Source organism: Mustela putorius, unplaced genomic scaffold (assembly GCF_011764305.1).
Source record: "Mustela putorius furo isolate JIRA1106 unplaced genomic scaffold, ASM1176430v1.1 tig00003834_pilon_pilon_pilon, whole genome shotgun sequence".
NCBI lineage: Eukaryota > Metazoa > Chordata > Mammalia > Carnivora > Mustelidae > Mustela > Mustela putorius.
This window is the reverse complement of record NW_025421987.1, coordinates 136,434,802-136,454,741: the sequence shown is the minus strand read 5'-3', so window position 1 is coordinate 136,454,741 and position 19,940 is coordinate 136,434,802. Positions and strand designations below refer to the sequence as shown.

Here is a 19,940-nt window from a genome sequence, read left to right as displayed (position 1 = left end):
GAGAGTCAGGTGATGAATAGTGTCAAGGTCAAATCATAATTGATTCTGTAGATTCACTGACCCATGCTCTAGTTACTGAACATAGATCTGTGTAGTTCAATGTAGTCACTACTAGCCACATGCAGCTGTTTAAATTTAAATTTCCACTATCACTGGAAGTTTATTGGACAGCACTTGTCTAGACCAGAGATTAGCAAATTATGGCCTGTGGGCCAAATCTGGCCTTTTGCCTTTTCCTTCTTTTTGTTCTGTTGTTGTTATTGTTGTTGTTGGAATTTCATTTTGTTTTGCTTGTTTTATTTGTTCTTTGGTTTGGGGGGATTTCTTGACATAGCCTGCAAGCTAAGAAAGGTTCTTATTTTTTCTTTTTATTTTAAATCCCTAAAATAAATCCCATTCAATTGTAGTGAATGATTTTCTTAATGTACCATTGGATTCAGTTTGCTAATATTTTGTTAAGGATTTTTGCAACTATATAAAGATATTGGCCTATAGTTTTCTTTTCTTTACTTTTTGTACTGTCTTTATCCAATTTTGGTATCAAGATAATATTGGCCTCACAGGCTGAATTTGGAAGGTTTTCTTCCTCTTCTATGTTTTTGGAATAGTTTCAGAAGAATAGGTATCAAGTCTTCTTTAAATGTTTTATAGAATTTGCCTATGAAAGCATCTGATTCTGGACTTCTGTTTGTTGGGAGTTTTTTCAATTACTGATGCAATCTCATTGCTAGTAATTGGTCTGTTCAATGTTTCTGTTTCTTCCTGATTCCGTTTTGGAAGGTTATATGTTTCTAGGAATTTATCCATTTCTTCGAGGTTGTCCAATTTGTTGGTTACATTTTTAAAGTATTGAGAAGGAGGAGGAGACAAATATCTGTCCCACAAATATTTAGTATCTGGTACTTTACAAAAAAAAAAAAAAAGTTTGTTGACCCCTGACAGTTGGAATGGCATAGTTGACAACAGGCAAAATCCCCACATTGGATCTTCAACATACAGTGTAAAGGCTATCATAATAGAAAGCTCCTTGAACTTGTTGTCTTTGTCCAGAGAGTGAACCAAAAGCAGTATCACACCCCTGAGGGAATTTAAAAGACTGGTGCCACCAACAAAGACTTTAAAGATGCAGAAGTAATGATACCTATCACATTCCATTTAACTTACTAGTTTGTCCTGTGCAGGAGGCAAATGGATCTTAGAGAATTACTGTGGATTATTGTAAACCTAATGAGGAGGTGGTTTTAATGGCAATTGCTGTTTCACATATAGTAGCTTTACAGCACTAAATCAACACGGCCCTTGGCCCCCATATGTAGTTACTAACCTTGCAAATACTTTGTCCTCCATATCAATTTGTAAAGATTGCCAAAAAGCAATTTGCTTTCACCTGGTATGGCTAACAATACTATTGCACAGTTTTGCCACAGGGCTGATAAATTTGCCTGTTCTCTGCAATGATACAGTTTGCAGAAATCTTCATCATATTGACATTCTACACAATAGCATACTTCAGTCTTTTTATAAATATTTTCTTTATTTATTTGACAGAGACAGAGAGCACAAGCAGGCAGAGTGACAGGCAGAGAGAGAGGGAAAAGCAGGCTCTCCACTGAGCAGGGAGCCCAATGTGGGGCTTGACCCCAGGACCCTGGGATCATGACCTGAGCTATATAAAGGCAGACGTTTAACAGACTGAGCCACCCAGGCACCCCAACATATTTCATTCTTGATATTATGCTGATTAGATCTGATCAGCTGGAGTCACCTTAGCAAGACAGATGTGAACCAGAGGATGCAAGATAAACTCCATTAAAAGGAAAGGACATATAACTTCAGTAAAAATTTCCAAAGGATCTGAAGCTGTTGAGATATTTCCTTCAAGGTGAAATATAAATTGAAATTTTAAAATAATTTACAATAGCACCAACATCAAATACTTGGAATAAATATCACAAAATAATGTGTACAGGAGATGTAAATTAAAAACTAAAAACACAATGTAAGAAATCAAAGAAGAAATAAATAAATATTCATGAATTGAATTGTTCATGAATTAAAAGACTCAGTATTTCTAAGATGTTAATTCTCCCCCAGACTGATCTGTAGATTCAGCACATTCTCAATCAACCTCAGCATAATTTTTTGTGAGAACGAACAAGCTTGTTCCAAAATTTATATGAGGCAAAGAAACTAGAATAACCAAAATACTTTTCAAGAAAAAAAAAAGAGGGACGCCTGGGTGGCTCAGTTGGTTAAGCAGCTGCCTTCGGCTCAGGTCATGATCACAGCGTCCCACATCGGGCTCCTTGCTCGGCAGGGAGCCTGCTTCTCCCTCTACCTCTGCCTGCCATTCCGTCTGCCTGTGCTCGCTCTCTCCCTCTCTCTCTCTGATGAATAAATAAAATCTTAAAAAAAAAAAAAAGAAAGAAAAAAAAAAAAGAAAAAGTTGGAAAGTTCTCATTACCAATTCATTTACTATAAATCATTAGTAATTAAAAAGTATAGTACTGATAACAGGAGACACGTGTGGATTAATGGAACAGAATAGAGAGCCCAAAAATAGATCCATAGCAATTCAATGAAGAAAGAATGGTTTTTTAAACAAACAGTGCTGGAACAATTGGACATTCATATGCAAAGAAAAAGAACCTCAATCCGTACTTTGCATCATATATGAAGATTAAGTCTAAGTGAACTATAAGCCCTACAAAATTCCTAGAAGAAAATCTAGAGGAAATATTTTTCAACCTCAGACTAGGCAAAGATTTCTTAGATACAACACAAAAAAGCATACACATATACATATACATATAGAGAGAGAGAAAGAGAGAGAGAAAATAAATAAATTATACATCATTAAAATGTAAAGTTTCTATACTGAAAAAGACATTTAAGAAAATGAAAGGACAATCCACCACTGGAAGAAAATGTCTGCAAAGTAGAAAACTAATAAAGGACTCGGATCCAGAACATATTTTTTTAAATCTCAACATTAAATAATAAACAAATAGCAAACTAATACAAAAAATTGGCAAAAGAATTGAACAGACACTTCACCAAAAAAAAGGTTTAAGGATAGCAAGTAAGCACACAAAAGGATGCTCCACATCATTAGTCATTAGGGAAATACAAATTAAAACTACAATGGTATACCATACATACAGAGTTGAAATTTAAAAAAAAACTAACCAGACCACATGTTGGGAAGTATGTGGAAGAAGTGGAACTATCATACAGTGCTGGTGGGAAAGTAAAATGTACAACCACTTTAGAAAACTGTTTGATAATTTGTTAAAAACTTAAGTATACATCTACCATATGATCCAGCCATTTTACTCCTAGATATTTTTACTTAAGAAAAAAGCATATATTTATACAAAGACTTGTACCAAATGTTCATAGCAACTTTATGAAAGCTAAAAACCAGAGACAAACCAAATTGTCCATCAACAGGATAAACAGACCATAATACCACCATACAGTGGAATACTACTCAGCAATAAAAAGGAATGAGATATTGATATATAAAACAACATGGGTGGATTTCAAAATAATTGTGCTTACAGGAGCCAGACCCCCCCCCCCAAAAAAAAATAGTATGGCATGGACCTCTTTTTTTGAATAAACCTCTAGAAAAATGCAAATTAATCTACAGTGACAACAACAGATCAGTAGTTACCTGGTGAGAGAGGTTGGGTGTAGAAAGGATCAGCAAGAAAGGATGGCAAAGGGCCACAAAGAAACTTTTAAAGGTAACGGATATGTTCACTATTTAACTGTGGCAGTACTTTCATGTATACACATGTAAAAATTATTTAAATTGTGCACTTTAAATTTTATTCTATGTAAATTGCATTCCAGTTTAGAAAAGAGAACTCATTACAAAATGTGATCCAAGGATCAACGTTTGAGTTATCTACTGATATGTAACTCCCTTGCCCAAAACATCATGGGCTTAAAACAATGACCATTTAATTTGCTCATAAGTTTGAGGATCGGGAATCTGGACAGGGCTTAGCTAGGTGGTTTGCAACATGTGCCAAGGGCTGGGGTCATTCGCCCAGCTACATTCAGCTGGTGGTCAGAGGAACTGGAAGACCCAAGAAGGCTTTATCCACATCATGGCATCTTGGTCCTCCTTCATGCAGACTGTATCTTACCACCTGGCAATCTTGGGCTTCCTCACAGCATGATAGTCAGACTTTTTCCATAGTGCTGATGTCCAAGAGAGGGTTCCAAAAGGAAGAAAACAGAAGCTCAGAGCTCTTCAGGTGCAGCCCCTTGAAGTTACAAAGCATCACTTCTGCTACATTCTATTGGTCAAAGCAAGTCACAGGACAACCCAGACTTCAGAGGAAGGAAAGCATACTTATCCCTTGATGGGGTTGTGCAAAGAATCTGCAGCCATTTTAATCCACTATGACCAGGGAGCCACAGTGACTGCTACATGTTGCCTCTTCCTACCCACAAATCAAGTCACATGTCACTGGAATAATGACAGAGAAAAGCCCAACATCTCCTTGACCATGTAGTAACAACCAAAGCATTAGGAAGATGGTTTCTGCTATTCAAATTTCCTAGAGCACGTCTAAATTCAAATCCAGAGTTCAATCTGCAAAAGACTCTAGGAAATCTAGTTTCTGGCTTGGGTAGAGAAAGGTACACCAGGAGGAGGCTAACAAGGAAGCCAAGTGCCTGACCCACTACATCCATCACAGCAGGGATCAGATGGCATCAGGAACCACCAAAAGGATCTTTTTTGCTCCTCATTGTGGACCAACAGGTATGGACTGGGCATGTGAGCCAGGAGGCAGATGGAAAGCAGCTCCCTGCTCTCTACCCCCAGAGGCCTGGATACAACCATAGAAGGCATGCCTACTAGATGCTTATCTGCTGGGGAAGGGCTTCCCAGCTGGCAGCTCGGGCCTGGGTTTATAAATTGAAGAGATTCCTGCTGAGGTCTGGACCCTGGGGACATGTGAGAGCCATTCAATATGAAATTCTGAAAAGACAAAAGCCAAGCCAGTGTTCACCCTTCTCTTCCCCTCTGAAGGTCTGCTGATAGATGAGAGTGTGGCCCCTGTGTCAGCCCAGCCTGAAGCCAAGCCCCCTGGGAAGTGTGACTGATCTGGTCCCCAGCATTGCTCTCCTAGAATGGGGTGGCCATAGGGATCCTGTCTTTACAACCCTCAGAAATTACAAGGCTGCCTCCATCAACAGATGAGTCCAGAGGAAGGTCACGCTCCTGCAATGCACATCTGGGGTACCACGTCCCGAAGCCCTCCCCCAGGAACCCCAGCAGTGGCCACAGCCCTTTACAGGCCCTTGTCAGATCACTGCTCGTCCTGGGCCTGGCTCCCACCACGAAAGGTGAGGGGCTGGAGTGCTCGCTGTCTCAGCCCTGGCAGCCAGGATGCTCTGAGCCTGTAAGAGTGGGAGGCAGCTCTTCTGCTCTCCTGTCAGCGCTCACTCGAGAAGCTTGCACTCCAGCCCCTGCCTCTTGATACGCTTACAGACAAGAGGCAGCTTTTGTACGTTGCTGCCAGTTATGAGCATTTTCTGGCTTGAAGCACTGACTTCCAGTGAAAAAACCAATTCTCCTACAAAGTCTTCTGAATTCTCTTGTCAGGTCTGGCACCTTTGTACATCCACTTCTCTTGAGAGCGTGAGGACGATGTGAGGTAGGCCTTATGCTGGCAAGGGCCACCCTGGACCCACACCACCCAGGGCAGAAATGAGGACAGAAGTCCCAGGCAGAGTCCCTCCTCGGTGCCTGCGGACCTAGGGTCTTTCTTCCTTCCCCAGGCTTTTCTCTTAGAGATAGGGAAAGTGAGGCCCAGAGGAGTCTGGCTGTTGTTCTGCACAGCACTAGGGATTGAATCCATTGGAGTGGCTGACCCCCCTCCGCATCCTGTCCTCTTCCTGTTAACACAACATTTTGTATTTTTAGGATGTTGTGGATGCTGGGGTAGAGCAGGTGCTAGGGAGGCTCAGAGGTTCCCTAAGTGCGCTAGGGACTCACCTGCAGCCTCCCCCACCTCTTCTCTACCACTACAGAGAGGAAATATCTGACTAGAAAAACACCACCACCATAAAATGAAACGTGACCAAAAATAGAACCAAAAAGAAACAAACAAAACAACAACCACACACACACACACAAAAAACACGGTATTTTGCTTCAAAGTCCACGACCCCTGTTTCTGGGCAACCAGAGCCTCTAGTTCAAGCTCATATACAGAGCAGTAAAGGTAGAATTCCTGAAGCCCTGCGCCTGCTCCAGCAATCTGGGGCTCAGAACAGTGGCTCTGACCACCGTCTCTTCAAAAATCACACATACCTGTTTCTCCTCCACTCACACACACTCACTCACGCATTCCTGAAGGAAGTACCACTTCTGTTCAAAACGGTAAGGATGTCTTCATTTTTATTTTTAAATTTTTAGTTTATTTATATTTTCATTTACACGCAGGCAAATTCATGCTTTTTGGTGTACTGCTCTGAGTGTTGACAAATGCGGAGTCACACCACGGTCAAAAGACAGAACATTCCATCATCCTGAAACCTTCTCTCCCTCATGCTATCCCTTTGTATGCAAGCCCACACTCCCTCCACACCCAGCCACCTAGCAGTCACTGTTCCTTTCATTTTTCCTTCTCCAGAATATCATATAAATGGAATCATAGAGTATATGTAACCTTTTGATGCTGGCTTCCTTCACCTAATATCACACATCTGAGATTCATCCATATTATGTATATCAATAAAAATGCTTCTTCAGCATATAAAAATAAGGTGTGATAGAGAATCAGTGGCCAAGCACAGTGCCTATCTGGTGATCCTGTCCAGCTCTGAGCATAGTTCACCAGGTCCTCTCTAACCAGCATCATACCCTGGGGTATGATTCCATCCCTGCCCCTGACCTGCTTGCTCATCACAGCCCACAGCCTGCCCAAGCCCAGATTTCCCAGCCATCCCGTCACCATCTACCTACTGCTGACCCTAGTTCATGTGACCATCCTGGGTGCTCCAGAGTCCTTGTGGGGCTGCTTGGCCCTCCTCCAGGAAAGAAAGCCTCAAATGCCCGCAGAGCCATGCAGGGAATGTTAATAAACCTAATACAACAAGAAATGGTGGGAACCAAAAAGAACTGGAGAGTGTATGTCCCAGCGAAAGACATTCACAGCAGTATAAACTGTTTCACACACTGTACCTGCCCCTTGAAAAGAAACTACATCTATGGGCTGCATTCAGGGGCCAGGATCCTGTCAGCCACCTCTGAATCTCTCCTATGTTCCTCCACTCCACCACTGCACTGATGGGAACCATGACAGCACACAGGACAAACATGTCGCCGTTTTGAAGGAGGCAGAACTCAGAGGGACCACCATGTTCCCCACAGAATGTGATGGGACATGGGGGATCAGGTTGCCTTATGTGGACTTGGAATACTTCTCTGGGATATGCTTCATGCAGGTAAGGCTGTCAGAAAGACCAGCTGAGTGAAAGGGAGAGTGCCAAGGAGACCGTGCCCCAGCCACAGGAGCCTGGGTGTGTACCCATTGTGCAAAATCCGTCGCATCCGTCGCTGGCTCTTTCCTTACTCCTGCCATGTCATAGCCACCAAGAACAACACACTCCTGGACATATACAACCCAGGGTAGGGGAATGTGGCGAGCTCCACACAACCCCTCTTGGGTAGAGCTCCCATTGTCCCTCCAGCTGCCAGCAATGTGACTACTGAAAGCTCACAGCTGTGTCCTTTCCTGATGTCGCCCTTGCCTCAAGGGAGCTGCTTCACCCAAGGTTACAGAGGCTCGGCGGGAGCAACCCAACACCATGACTGGGTAAAGTATAGGCAGTGAAGCTTGCTCCCTCTCCTCTGGTCTCAATTTTTGGGAAGACTCCAAGAGGGTTATCCAGCTCCAGGGTCTCCTGTTGGCTTAGCTGAGACCATTGCCGGTAACTCCTCCCTCTGCCCAACCCTGCTTCCCTCACACCCTACAGATGTGGTTTCCGAGAGCATCCCTATAAGCCCCTTGAATGCAAGTCTCCACCTCAGAGTCTGTTCCTAGGGAACCCAACCTAAGGCAAAGGGCAAAAGGGCTTTCGTTAATACAAGTATCAATTTCACCCACAAAGCATTCCATTTCTCAAACAGTTTTCCAGATGTTATTTCACTTGATCCTATCAAAAACTCAATGAGGTGGGTAGGTATACAGTTACTCCATTTATATATGAGTAAAGTAAGGTCCAGAAAGGTTTTGTGTCTCATCCAAGGTCACATGGACAGTAATAATCTGTTTAAAATAAACTTCAGGCCCTCCAAGCCCGGCTCTCAAGATCCCTATAATGGCCAGAACTGCTGATGGGAGAGGGGCATCATTTTGCAGGGAGAAGGTGGGACAGGCAGTGGTAGGAGCAGGCTGCCCCATACACTTGGGCTTCATACTATCCTAGGGCGCGATGCACCTTGCTAGACATCAGATTTTTATCTATTTTCTCTCAACTCTCCAGCAGATGGCAGTCGCGTGACTTGAGGAAGGGGCAGCTCTTCCTCATTTCTAGACCCAGCATCATTTGGGCTAATGGGGAGTCTACAGCAGCAAGGGGTGCATACATGCTTGTGTGTGTGTGTGTGTGTGTGTGTGTGTGTGTGTGTGAGAGAGAGAGAGAGAGAGAGAGAGAGACAGATTAGAGCAGAGTGTACATGTGGGAGACAGTATATCCCACCTGGCAACTGTCCTTCAGATGAAAAAGGTAGCCTGTTCATCATTTAGGAATAGGAGGGATCAGGTCACCATCCCCATGGAAACATGTCCTTGACAATGAATACATTTCTCTTTTTCTCTGCCCCTCCTAAGATAGAAGGTCTCAACTGCTCGAGCTCCAGAATAAAGCAAAATCTCTTCTGAGGGGAGCCCCAGCAACACACAGGGGTAACCTGATCACTCCTTACAATCATCTGGGGTGGGAACTGAAATGGAAGACTGCCTTCAAAATACAGTGGAGTGAAATACCTCTTGCACTGTCATGAAAATGGCAACGCAATCATTTAAAAAGGCATAAACATCACAAAAACAAAAAAACGTGGAAGAGGAAGAAACAGTGGTGTCAACCAGGACTTCATGGAAGTTGGAGCAGCAAATGACTTGGCAGCACTGGAAGGCTGAGCTCAAAGTGCTCACAGAGGGAGAGGTGCCAAAGGAAAACAAAGGACACTCTCGTTCCCCCTTGAAGTTCTAGCAAGTTTCTGGGACTCTGGCACAGGCCCGGGCACTGGGGATACCTTTGGAAATGAGGAGGAGGGGTGCAGCTAAAAACAAGGAGGCTGGGCAACAGCCTGTATTGAGAGCACCTGGGCTTCCAGATCCCTCCCCAGCAGACACAATCTGGTTCCAACTTCAAAGAGGCAGTCTCATTCAGTCACACGTAGAGTGGAAGAGAAGCATGAAGGTGCTGGCTTACAGTTGACTGTCCTTGGCGGCCAACATCTGCAAATCTCCTGGCCTTACCTCCATGTTTGTGCAATGATTATGTCATCTCCCCGCATGATGGTCTCGTTCAAGGCAGGAAGAAGGGGAAGAAAGCTCTTCTAGCTGCTCCAGTCCTTTTATCAAGAAAGCACATGCTCTCCCAGAAACCATCCCACCCCAGGCAAACTGTGCTTAGGACTCGTGGCCAGTGTCCAGTCATGTGGCTGGCACTGGGCACAGGGGACATGAGAAGGCAGGTACTTAGTCCGTACAGCCTCCCTGAGAGAACCAGGCAAGGAAAAAGTGTGGGGATGAATGTGGAGCAAGCGGCACTCCTTGATAGGGAGGCTTTAGAGGGAGGACAGTTGGGTGCCCAGGATCCAAGGTCTTTTCTCTCAGCTGGTCATTTTCTCAGTGTGGAATTCCCCCATCCTTTGCCAGAGGTCCAGCATCTAGCAGGGATAGGGAACCAGGGTCCCACTAGATCCCACTACTCTCGATAAAGCCCCTCACTCCTACAAGATGCCCCTTCCCAGAGTCAGAGATAGTTAGCCACTGATGGGGGAGGGGGACCAGCACCTGGCTGGGAGGACAGGGAGACACCTTTCTGGGTCTTCCTGGCTTCTGTGTAAGCGTTCCACCAGGCCTCCTGCTTTCAGCCTCCAACCTGTACTTCCGCCTTCCAAGATGCCTAGTCCTGAGCGTCCAAGCAAGCTGACCCCAGATCAGCTTGCTTCTTTACCTCTTGGGACCCCAGGCACGAGCAGAGCGAAAACAAGAGAAACACGAGCTAGTTACCGCTTTTTCCACCAATTAACATCTCCTACCCTACCTGTCGTCCCTCTCTAGGGGAACGGATAAATAAAGCGTGGTGGGTGCCTAACAGAGAACACACGGCAGCTGTCAGAAGCAAAGAACTGACTGCCCACACCGAAATGTGGCTAGAGCTCCAAAGCAGAGTGTTAGGGGAGAAACACAAGAAAAAGAATGGAAGTTAGAACAATAGCCATTTATATAAATGAAAAGCACATATACACAAATGGCCAATAAACCATGAAAAAGTGCCCAATTTCATTAGTCATCAGGGAAATGCCAATTAAAACCACAATGTAAAACCTCTGCACACCCACTCCAGTGGCTAAAATGAAAAAGATAAAAATACCAAATACTGGAGGATGCTGGAGGATAAACCAGAACTCTCATACAGTCACAGCTGATGAAGTATATATTGGTAGAACCACTTTGAAAAACTCTTTGGCAGTGTCTACTAAAAGCAAAAACACTCTCCCCCAGCAACTCTCTCTCAGAAATGCATACATACACTCCCCAAAATTCATACACTAGAATGCTCATAGCAGTGCTATATATGGGAACCCCACATTAGAAACTACCGGACACCCATCTGCACTCCAATGGGGAAATAAATTGTGGTATATTCACACGATGAAATTCCGAAAAGCAATGAGAACAAATAGCAATATGGATGGGTCTCACAAACTTAAAGTTGTTCAAAAGAAGCCAGATACAAGAGTTTCTACTCAAAGATTCCATTTTTGAAAGTATCAAATCTAGGCAAAACTCGGGTGCCAGGGTGGCTCAGTTATGCGTCTGCCTTTGACTCAGGTCATGAATCCAGGGTCCTGAGATTGAGTCCCACCTTGGGTTCCCTGCTCACCGGGGAGTCTGCTTCTCCCTCTCCCTCTGCCCCTCCCCTGGTTCGTGCTCCCCCTCTCTTAAATTAAATTAACTAGGCAAAACTAGCATGGGGAATTCAATGTACGCCAGTATAGTAGTTAACCCTGGGGGAGAAGCAGTTGTGACAGTTAGAAGTCACAGAGGAGGCTTCTGGGATGCTGGTGGTGCTTGGTGTCTTGATCTGTGTGCTGGCTATAGAGAGGTTTTCAACTAGTGATAACCCTTGAGCTGAACGCCTAGGGTCTGTGCTCTTTTCCATGTGAAAGTTATGATTCAGCAGAGAAAGAAAAGCCCAGGGCAATAAAAACAGAAAACACATAAGCGCGAACAACAATATTATACAATTTACAAAGATGTGTACGTATTTAAAGACCTGCTTTTTCTCCTAGAGAGGGAGCCTGTGTGGGCCAGAGAATGACAGTGAAGTGATGATGGTGACCAAGGGAGTAAAGAAAAGGAAGTAATGCAAGAGAGGAATTGGGAATGAATGTGCAAACACAATGTTCTCAACCCAGCTTTGAACTGGAAGTTGGGGGGGGGGCAGATAAAGAAAAACCCCTCACTTAAACTTTGATTGTTCTGGACTGCTGACTGCATGTTCTTGCTTCAATTAAATGGGGTCTGGGGCCCTTTCCAGCCTTTTCCTGCCCCCTGCAGCCTCTCTCAGACCAGCAGATGGGTTAGCTGAATCTCCACGTGGTCAGAACTCTGACATCTCCTTCTCATGGGCTTCCCTCCCCTCGTTTCCATCTGGGGTGCCTGTAGAGTCACGCCTTAGCCTACCTACCCCTCTGGCAACATCCAAGTGTCCAACGCTAAGGAAGACAATGAGAACTCCAACTCTGCTGAAGCGAGGGTGCTCTCTAAAGATCCCTGCCCCCATGCCATGGACCCAGCTGCCTCCGTCCTAGCTTGGTTTTCTGCTTGGCACGATGTCCATTTGTAAGTTTTAATCTTCATTCCGGGGTCTAGAATCTGGTCGTGGAAAACCTCGGGAGGACCCCCTTCTACAGCCCTTTCCTCGCACCAAGGAGGTGTGAGCTCAGGGGAAGGCGGTCCCGCGCGCCCGGGGGGGGGGGGGGGGGGGGACAGGGGGGGGGGAGGGGGGTGCTGCCAAGTTGACACTGCCTGCACTTCCCGCTCTGGCCGCTAGTGGGAGATGCTGGCCAACCTGAGGCCCGTCAAGGGGCTAGAGGCCAGCGTGCTGTTTTTATGATTCATCTGTCTGGCCAGGAGCCATCCCACCCAATCCAGGGCCCGAAAGCGTCCAGTGTCTTAAGACTCTCCTGTAGACCGACTTTCTCACCGATTCCCCTACCCTGGACTGGCTGTCCTGAAAGCACGGGTAGCTCCTCAGTGTATGTGTAAGGCCCCCAGTGACACCTGGAACCCCACACCCAGATCCCAAAGGGACAATGGACTCATCGTTACCTCTCCAGAGTTCCAGTGGAGGGGCAGGTCACAGTCTCTGAGATCTCAAATCCAGCACCTTGGAGCTTTCTGAGATACCAGCCCCCATTTTGCCCTCCAAGAGCAATTCTTGTATCTTGGGGCTTTGAAAGTGTCAGAAAAGTAAAGACGGCTGTGGGCAGTGGCCACTGTGCAGGGCAAAGCATACCGTCCCTTCCAACTATGTTACTGGCCTGTGGGGAAAATCTGGTAGCCCATTTTGTTTTAAAAACTTGTGTTCCTGGATATGTTTCCCTATGGGTCAGCCTGGGTATGAGCGATAATTTGCCACTGGTCTATGTGTCCCTATGTGAGAGGCAGTGTCTGTCTCAGTATCCACATGTTTGAGCGTCTCTCTGTGTGTAAAGGTGTTGGTTGTATGTGTCCCAACAAGGTGTATGTATGTGAGCATGTGTGTGAGTCCATTTCAGGGTGGGTGTCTCTGTGTTTGTTGGTTGTGCCCTTATTTCTGGTCTGTGTGAGTGCGAGTGTCTACTATTGTGCAGAATTGTGTACTATCCGTGTTTCTCCAGCAGAATGTGGTCCCATGTAACTGTGTGCCTCTGTGTCAAGGGATACGAGTCTCTGAGTCATGTATCACTGAGTTTGTCAGAGTGTGTCTGCCTCAGTGTGTGTGTCAATGATGTGTCTGCCTATGTCCGTGTGGGTGTCTGTGTGTCAGCGCAGGTGTGCGTGTGTCGAGTGTGTCTGTCAGCCTCAGGGAATGTCAGCATAGGTGTCTGTGTGAGCCCGCATCAGGGTCTGTCCGTGTCCAGGGGGCTGGTTCCCCAATGTAGGGTCCCCAGGTCAGGGAGGATGCCTGCGTGTATTCTCCCGTGTGTGCCGGGATGCGTGCCTGTCCGTGTCCGCGTGGGTGGCTATCTGTGGCGAAGCGTCCCTGGGTCGGTGAGTGTGTACCCCAGCGTGTGCCCGCGTCTGCGTGTGTCTGTCTGTGCCCGCGTGGGCGGCTGTCTTTGGCGGGGCGCCCCCGGGTCAGCTTGGGGGTGTGCGCCCCGGCGGGTGCCCAGGGCTTCACCCTCTGAGCGGGCGGAGCGCCACGTGCGGAGTCCGGGGCGCGTCGCTCTGGGGCGGAGCCAGCCGGGGGCCCCAAGCCCCAGGCCGAGCCCAGGCGGGGCCCGCCCCCGACCCCGCCCCCAGCCCGAGCCCGCGCCCGCCCGCCGAGCCCCGGAGCCCGAGCGGAGCGGCGGAGCCGAGACGGCGGCGGCGCCCGTAGGATGCGCGGATCGCGCCCCCGGGGCCGCTGAGCCTGCGCCCAGTGCCCCGAGCCCCGCTCCGAGCCGAGTCCGCGCGGAACCTCAGCCGCCCATCCCGGGGCCAGGGCCGGGGGACCAGCAGGTGAGCGAGCGCCCCTGCGCCTGGGAGCACCGGCCGGGCCGGAGCCCCCTCCGCCTGCCGCCGCCCAACTTTCCTCCCCGAGGGTAGGAGCCTCCGGCCCCTATCCACCCCCTCCCCTGCCCCGGGTGCGCCCGGCAGTTCCCTCCCCCATCGCTGCCCCCGAGGCGGGAGGGAGAGAAGAAAGGGTGCAGATCCTCCGGGCTGGAAGGGATTCCCCCCGGGGTGTGGGGGGGCGTCTGTAATCGCCGTGCGCCCCCTCCCCATTCCTTTCCTTCCGGGTTTCCCGGTGCGCTGTCGAGGGCCCGGGGAGGAGGAGCTGCGGCCCCGGCTTCCCGGCCGACCCTGGCGCAGGCTCGGGGAGGGTCTGGGATTGGGACCCGGATTCCCGAGGCCGGAGACCCCAAGGTCAGAGCGGCGACTAGGCGCGCAGTGAGTGTGGTTCCAGAAAGCCGGGGAGCCGACCGAGCAGGGCTGGGAATGGGGGAGGGAGCCAATCACCCCCTTTCTCTGGGCCCCACTGATTGGTCCTCTAGGGGTGTCTTCTTTGGGACCGGATCGCTGCCTGTCCTGACCTGGGAAAGATCTCTGCGCCCTGAGGGAGCAGAGATCTAAATACGTGTCCTATCTCTGCGAGCTTCGAGCCCGAAGAGATCTCTGTGCCCTTTGACGCCCTAACGGGGCCGCATCTGGTCTCTAAGCGCCTTGAAGGAGGAGAGACTTCCTTGTGCTCTCAGCAAGGGAGATCTCTGTGCGCTGGGATTGGAGAGAGTTCTCTGCCCTGCTTGCTCTCGCTCTTACCCGGGCAGATCCACTCGCCTTGACGGGAGGGAGGTGGCTTTCATCCTCTGTGTTATTTGATCGTCTTTGGTGGCATGGGAAGGAACGGGAGGAACGGTTGTACCTAGCCTTGTGGAGGCTGGAGGTGCAGAAAGCCGTAATGGGGGAAATGCTGGGGACGAGGCCCTGGCCATAGGCCTGCCTTGCAAACACCTGTTGGAGGCCAGGGCACAGATGAATCAGCCAGGAAGCCATGGCTGACGTTGGGGCAGGAGTCAATCTTCTCTCCTTAGAGCATTGAGACCAGTCCTAGGAGGGCAGGGTGAGCCGCCTCTTAGGCTTTTTGGTTGGCATTTCGTCCCCCCTCCCACTGAGACCCTAGTCACCTTCCTCAGTGAGCCTGAACAACGGGGTGGAGACAGACACACCACATGACCCCCACCATGCGGCAGCACCTCAGCCTTCTCGCAGATTCCCACCAAGCCCCTCATGATCTAGAGGGACTCAGAGTAGCAGAGGCCCAGGCCACTGGGAGCTCAGGCCCTTGTGGCTGTCCTCAACTCCATCTCCTCACCCTCAACTCCTCCCAGCTGGAATCGGGCAGGTGCACGTGAGTGGGTGGTAATGGAGCTGGAAGGCGGAAGGAGGGTGGCACAGGATGATAGCTCATACCATGCTGCTGTCACAGGAGTATCAGGAGGGGAGAGTCAGGGGACAGCCAGACCGTGGAACACAGATTTGATGCTAGAATGTCCCACACTGTGCTGAAATGAGACCCACTGAACTTTTAATCGAATTCTGTCATTAGTGCTACATTGGACAGGAGAAAACCAAGGCCGGGAGTGGGTCAAGGACTTATCCAAGGTCATCTAGAGAGAGTCAGTAGATTTGGTGCACCACTCAGGATGAAGATTCCTTGAGAACTACTTCCTGGGGACCAAAATGAGCTAGGACTGACCAAAGAGGATCTGGGCAGAAAGGAAACAGGCTCTGGGATGCCGGCAAAAAACCTTCAGCCCTGTGTGGCCTGGGCAGCTGCTGTGCCTCTGCGGTGCTTGGCCCATCCCTGGTTGGTGATCAAAGCTCTTCTGGAAAAGTTCCAGGATTGACTCACTCAGCATGAAGACCAAGCTCACAGGAGTGGTGGGAAGCACCAGAGACAGCTGGGAGTTGTGGAGAAGAAGAGGCTAGTGCCCAAGCCATTCCAGAAGGGAGTCGTGCAAACATCCTGGAGCAGTGGTCAATGGCAGTCTCTGTTCTGTTCACAGGAGGGTAGTTCCCACTGACTTTTGGGAAAGTTATTGGAAGGGTATCACTATCAGAAGTGTGACCCCATTGCCCCCCTGAAAGAGGAATGATTACTTTTGGCCAGAGGAGTCAAGAGTATCTCTCTAACAAAAATAACCTTCCTCATGGGTTTTGAAGGATGAATAGGAGTTTTCGAGATGGAGAAGTTGCAGTCTAGCCATCAGGACCGGCATGAGCCATGCAGATTTGTGAAAAACACCCTTGTTAGTTCAGCGACCCGTTGGGTCTCATGGTGCGAGGGAGGGAAGAGCAGAAGCTAAAGCCAAGGTCACAGTCACGGGGGCCCTTGTGAGCTCTATACTCAGGAATTGGGAATTTATCCTCAGTAATGGTACTAAAAATAGCTAACATTCACTGAGTGCTTTCTGTCAGCCAGGCATGGCACTAATCACTTTATAAGGCTCATCTCAGGAATCCTTACATCAGCCCGGGGGGTGGGACCTTACTGATGACAATACTGCAGGTGTCGAAACTGAAGTCCCAACAAGGTGAACTAACTCGCTCACTGTCACACATCTACTAAGTAGCAGGCCTTGGGTTTGAGCCAATGTGTCAGGTCTGCCCATACAGACCACGAGTGCCCTCAGAAGTCCTTCGGTTGAAGGAAAGGAAGAGTCAGGTCACCACAGGTGGTGGAACCTGTGGCATCCCAGCTTTCTTCTCTGTTCAGAGACGTGCCACTTCTTCCCTCCCTGACTTTGATTTCTCATTAAATGAGATTCTCCACCACCACCCCACCACACTGCAAGAGTGAAGTTTAGGTTGGTAAGTTTGATAAAGAACAAAGGAGAAGTGACAGATATTTCGGGGTACTGAGTGGAACCGTTACTACTTCCAGAGACAGATCCAAACATGCAGTGGTCAGTTGGAGGGGAGGGTCCAGTGTTTGGCAGGAGACCGGGGCTGGAGGTGGAAACTAGGAATCATCTGCAGATGCTGGCCACGGGAGTCATGGCAGTAAATTAGATTGTCCAGCAAGATTGCAGACCAGTGGTCCTCAAGCCTGGCCACATTAGCATCACTTGGACAGCTTTTAAAAATTGAAAAACATGGAGCGCCTAGGTGGCTCAGTGGAATAAAGCCTCTGCCTTCGGCTCAGGCCATGATCTCAGGGTCCTGGGATCGAGGCTCGCATCGGGCTCTCTGCTCAGTGGGGAGCCTGCTTCCCCCTCTCTCTCTGCCTGCCTTTCTGCCTACTTGTGATCTGTCTCTCTGTCAAATAAATAAATAAAATCTTTAAAAAATAAAATAAAAATTGAAAAACAAAACAAAACAAAAAAACCTATGCCCAGGCTCCACTCCCTCCCCTCAAGGTTCTAATTCATTTGACTCCAGGGTGAGGCCTGGGCATCAGAAATTTTCAAAGCACCCAGGTGAGCCTGATGTGGAGGAGAGAGTGCAAGAGAACAGCTTTGGTCCAGATCCCTGAGACACTCCAACAATTGAGGCCGGAGAAGTCTGCAAAGGAGGCTGAGAAGGAGCAGTCGGAGAGGTGGGAGGCAAGCCAGGAGTGGGAGGTGTCACAGAAAGCAAGGAGAGAGCATGTCCCAGAGGAAGGGGAGTCTTCTGTTTCTTTTCTTTCTGCTGAGCGTAAAGAAGATGGTTCTGAGAAGTTCAGGCATAGTTCAAGAAGAATGCCTACTTTTAAAAGGAGTGTCCATTAGATTGAGGAACAGTGTGGATGCTGGTGACAGTGAGCACCAGAAACTTCCTTAACACCTACAGAATGTGGTGCCCAACACAGATGGTTAGTTGTTGAATGAATGAATGAATGAATGAATGAATGAGTGAATGAATTGGTGAGAATAGGAGCCAGTTTGGAGTGGGTTCAGAAGTGAGCAGGAGGTGAGGACGTGGAGACAGCACGTGTAGACAGCTCTTTGCAAGAGTTTGATGGTTTAAGAGGGAGAAAAGAGATAGAAGGGAGCTGGCCAGTGGTGGAGTCAAGGGGGTATGTAGGGAGAGCCCAGAGTGGACTCTAGGCATGTGTATCCATGCAGTGCACCCACGGGTGGTACTTTTAGGGCAAATACTTTTCCTGACAGTGAGGGGCCAGAGGTCTGAGTTGAAGTTGTGACTCAGAGGGGGATTTTGATGGCAGGAACTGTGATTCCTCCTGGGGGTGGGGGACAAGAAGGGGAGGGAGATCTTGCTCTGAGATGAGAAGTGTTCCAAGCAGTGTTTGGAGACACATTGAGGTCCTCAAGAGCAGATAACCAGGAGTAGAGGGATAGGGTGGAAATCTTGTGGCAAACTCTATGAAGGAGGCAGAGAGCGAAGGGATGAAGCCAGGGGGCAGGCTGTGGACAGAGACTGGATGCTGCAGAGAGTAGACCAGGCATGGGGGGGCTACAGAGTAAGCCAGGACTGGATTCCCACTGCCTTCTGCCTCCCCAGGCTGACCTGAAGTGTTGGTCTAAGGCAGAGTTCAGCTTGGGGTGGTGGGGGAGGGCCCAGATAAGACATTCAGCATCTACTCGGTGCCACAGAAGATTCTAGAAGGTGTACAACTCAGATTCAGTAACTGCTCTCATGAAGTTCACATACTATCGGGGAAAGACAGACCAGATACCACTAAGCAAATAGATACTGAAGGTAATTTTAAATCATGACCAGGGCTATGAAGGAAGTAAAACAGGATGATGTGGTGGACAGACAGGAGTGATCCTAGACTGGCTGGTCAGGAAAGACCTCTTGAAGGAAGAGATTGAATTGAGACCTAAATAACAAGAAAGAAGCAGGGATGCTGGGTGGCTAAGTTGGTTAAGTGGGTGACTCATGATTTCCCATCATAATCTCATGGGTCATGAGATCAAGCCTGGCTCTACACTAGGTGGTGAATCTGCTTGAGATTCTCTCCTTCTGTGCTGCTGCCCATTCATGGGGTCTCTCTCTCTCTCAGATAAATCTAAAACAAACAAACAACAACAAAACAAAACAAACAAACAAACAAGGGAAAACCTATCCAGAGGAAATCTGGAGAAAGAATGTCTTAGAAAGAGGGAACTGCAGGTGCAAAGGCCCTAAGGCAGAGAAAAGCTCCTGAGGCATGGTTGGCTTCTGTGACCAGAGCAGAGAAAATGAGGTGGAGATGGAGAGGTTTCATGCCTCAGTTTCCAACTGCCACCCTTTCTGTCATCTGCCTCCTTCAGACTGCCCCTTTGTTATGCACAGCTTATATGACAGCCTGGGGCTGGCAGTGGTTCCTGGGGATGAAACTATTTTTAGACATAACTCTTCTCTCCGTGGGCCTAGAACATTCCGTGTCTTTTTAAGATGATCAATATGGAATGGGTGCTATTTATAGAGACCCCACATCAATTATTGGGGCCAGGGACCCTCAAATGGGAGAGGGAGTCCAGGAGTAGACTTTTCCGGGGCAAGTGCCATAGATGGCACAGCTTTGGCACCATGTGACTCGTGGGCTCTTTGAAACCTGTGTCACCTCCCCTGCCAGATCACCCTCATCCCGTTCCCAAAGAGTCACAGCCATGGGCTGGGGAGCCGGGTACCCACAGCTTTCCTACCTCCAACTTCATTTCCTGGACAAGGTTCTGGCATGCCCCAAGCCCCGCAGAAACTTTAGTGGTTATTGAAACTGGGGTCCAGTGGGACAGTTCTGTGACTCTCTTTGTCTATTCTTCACTCTGTTTACTACTCTGGTTAGGCAGAAAAGGAACCAAAGACCCTTGGGGCCTAGTAGGTTTACCCCTGGGGCCAGAGCGAAGGCTGCTCAGGACAGAGGAGATGGCTGGCAGGAGTTGGGAGCTCAGCATGCTTGCGTGCATGCACACACACACACACACACACACACACACCAGTGGAGGTCCCTGTAGCCCAGAGATGCCAGGGGAGGGTATCTGGAGGAGGTGGGATTAG

The 19,940-nt window shown here is 48.5% G+C and overlaps 1 protein-coding gene across 5 annotated transcripts in view; it reads left to right on the top strand.

The window, feature by feature from the left end:
• The first annotated feature begins 13,804 nt into the window (after positions 1 to 13,804).
• The window catches only part of SCN5A (sodium voltage-gated channel alpha subunit 5), a 94,829-nt gene continuing 88,693 nt past the window's right edge, over positions 13,805 to 19,940 (top strand). For 4 of the 5 annotated variants that reach the window (XR_006609302.1, XM_045089146.1, XM_045089147.1 and 1 more), the window contains exon 1: positions 13,879 to 13,976. The gene's annotated coding sequence lies outside the window, so the exon portion shown is untranslated. Of the gene's footprint in view, positions 13,977 to 19,940 lie in introns of all 5 variants that reach the window. The other variant, XM_004759336.3, reaches the window with a different exon arrangement.